A 2,986-nucleotide genomic window follows, 5' to 3' on the forward strand; every position below is an offset into this window, starting at 1 on the left:
GAAGCAACCATTGCTAGTCACTCGAGCCTCACAAATGCGAATTTCTACAAAGGATTCGAACTACCCGGGAGGCGAAAAATTCGAGCCAAAGCCTTCCTATATTTACCTGGTTGAGAGGAACCATTCGGGGAGCCGCAAATGAAGATGCAGCCAAGCACATGGAGATTTTTATTGATTATTGTTGCTCTATACCCCCGCCGACCGGTGTGACCCAAGATCAGATCAAGGAGACCATGTTCATTTTCTCTCTTCGTGACGCTGCAAGAGAGTGGTATAGAGATCCGGACCGAGCCGCCCATGGGATCACCTCTTTGGAATTCCTTAGCCCTGGCATTCTACAAAAAGTACTTCTCTGCCTCGAAGACGAATGCCATTAGAGCTCAGATCACGAGCTTTAAACAAGGGCCTGATGAGAACTTTCATGAAGCATGGGTCCGTTTAAAGAAATCTGTGCGAACCATACCGCACCATGGGTTCGAAAAATGGAGTCTTTGCAACCAGTTCTATAATGGGTCAGTATGACGATCGAGGGCTATTTTGGATGCTTTGCGACCAATGGCCGATTTGTTGAGAACATGGGAGAGACTAAGGGGTGGAAGATCATCGATGATTTGGCCACTCATAAGGTCAATATGGGAATTCGAGAGGAAACCAGAGGAGAGAGCTGCTGAATCTTCCTCTGTTCTTTCGCACTAGAAGCTCTCACGGCAAGGTTTGACAAATATGAATTGGGAGGAGCTTCTAAAGGTGGGATGTACCATGTTAACGTTGTTTCAGACGGTCCTTTCGTCGGTAGAAGATGTGGAGCCGAGGGGCATGTCTCGAGAATTGTTCTGTTCCCTTTGAGTCTTGTCTTTGCCTTTCAACATTATAGGCAGACAAACACGTACTATGAGCTGAATGTCCACCCCAACTTGAGGTGGAGTAGCCGAATGTCCCGAATCCGACTCAACCTCCACAACAAAGTGAGCAGCAGACAAGCTTATGTGCCCCCTCATCATAAGCAACAACAATACCAAAAACCTCCCTATGTGCCGCAAAGCAAAGAACAATCCCAGCACTCGATTTTGCTGAGTTTAAGAACTTGCTGCTGAAGGAGTCCCAAGCTAGAGAGGCCGGGATGAAGCTACTAGAGAACCAAATTGCTTAATTGGCTAGTAATAGTACCACTCGAGCTCTCGGACACTTACCGACTCAAACTGACCAGAAAGAGACCCTGAATGCCATTACTTTGAGGAGTGGGTCTACCCTGGAGGGGCCTGCTATGGTCGAGGATGCCCCTGAAAAGAATGAGGCGGAACCGAGTCAAAAGAAAGCTTTAACGAAAAATAACAAGAACAAGGCGTCTACCGGGTACATCGATCGATCGATCGATATACCGTCGATCGACCGATATGCGGGTTCTGAGAGCTTAGAATCGTACACCTCGCCGATCGACCGAGCAAGGTGGTCGATCGACCGAGGCCCTGGCGATATTGAGAAATTTCGTCCTTCAATGCCCGATAATTTGAGAGACCATTTGTTCCGGGATTCGACAACTCCGAAAGTATTGAGGCAAGACCCGAGTGCTGATGGGTCCGTCCCGATTCCGAAGTTCGACCCAATGTCGGTCAATGGCTCACATTTGAGACGGTCTGAGGAGGGTTCAAGCTTCAATAAGGAGAAGGTGGTGGACTTTCAGCCTAAGTCCACGGATACCGGCATGCGAGACTTAGAGGAGAGGGCTAAGGTACTTCTCTCAGCCCCATATCCAGAGAGACTAGTGCCGACGAAGGAACAGGTATCTTTCAATAAATTTGAAAAGGTTATTCGTAGTTTGAATGTACAAGTTTCTTTCCTTGAGTTGGTCAATCAAGTGCCTGCCTACACTAAATTCATGAAACAACTCCTGTCTAAGAAAAAGTCACTTGAAACAAAGTGCATCTTGTCGCACCGACCGAGGAAACTTGTTCTTATCTGTCTCTCACATCAAGCGCCCATAAACAAGCCGACCCGTAGCTTTTCTCTGTTCCTTGTAATATAGGTACCTTCTCTATTGAGAAGGCATTATGTGACCTAGGAGCTAGTATAAGTGTCATGCCCCCGAGCCTTGCTAGGAAGCTCAAATTGACTAGGTTCGCAGCGATGTGATATGACAAGAGATGGATGGTGACCGATCTGCGGTCCAGCCAATAGGAGTCCTAGAAGACATCCCCGTGCAAATAGGGAAGTTTTTCTTCCCTGTTGACTTTGTCGTCCTAGATATGCCTGAGGATGCCCACATACCTATCATTCTAGGTAGGCCATTTCTGCACACTGCTGGTGCAGTTATTGATGTTGGTTCTGGGACCCTGACCTTCAAAGTGGGGAAGCATTCTATTGTCTTTGCCTAGCCGGCTAAGAAAAAGGATCCCATGTGGCCTGTGACTTGTAACACGGTTTCTGACAAGAAATCGTACTTTGTGCTTCCTGATTTACCTATCTCTATTCCTGTTGTAACCCCTCCGCCCCAGATTGGGAGCAAATTGGAGGAAGATTTGTCTATTTCTGATATTACAGGAGCTGGTTTGGGGAAGGAAGAGCTACAAGTCACTCTAGCTGCGAAGAAGCCAATCATTTCACGAGGAGGTCTTGGTTGCCTTAGCTATGCCACTGATGAGGAAGTTGATGACGAGCCAGTCCAAGTAACGGAGTCCGACTTGGACTTTGATGAGCAAGAAGAGGTCATCGACTGGGGAGATGATGAAAGTGTTGATCCGTTGAGCCATACGGACGTGGAAGCTAAGAAGGGTGCAGCTGATAAGATAAGCACCGTTGAGGCTACCTCTAGTAGCCGGCCGACGAAGTGGGCCATTCCGTGGCCGTTCTTGATCAACTACTAGTTGATCACATGTTTTCCAAACTTTTTATTTGCTTTTGTTAAACACTTTTTATTGCTTTTGTGTGCGCGAAACTTCGCATTTTATTTTGCTTGCTTAGGACTTTATACGCTTGAGACTTTATTTTG

General features: G+C 47.1%; 1 non-coding gene across 1 annotated transcript; it reads right to left on the minus strand.

The window, feature by feature from the left end:
* Window positions 1-369: 369 nt before the first annotated feature.
* LOC141609798 (small nucleolar RNA R71) lies at window positions 370-476 on the minus strand. Its single transcript, XR_012527708.1, has one exon. It is a non-coding gene; the product is annotated as a small nucleolar RNA R71 (small nucleolar RNA).
* Window positions 477-2,986: the final 2,510 nt, after the last annotated feature.

Source organism: Silene latifolia, chromosome 10 (assembly GCF_048544455.1).
Source record: "Silene latifolia isolate original U9 population chromosome 10, ASM4854445v1, whole genome shotgun sequence".
Lineage (NCBI taxonomy): Eukaryota > Viridiplantae > Streptophyta > Magnoliopsida > Caryophyllales > Caryophyllaceae > Silene > Silene latifolia.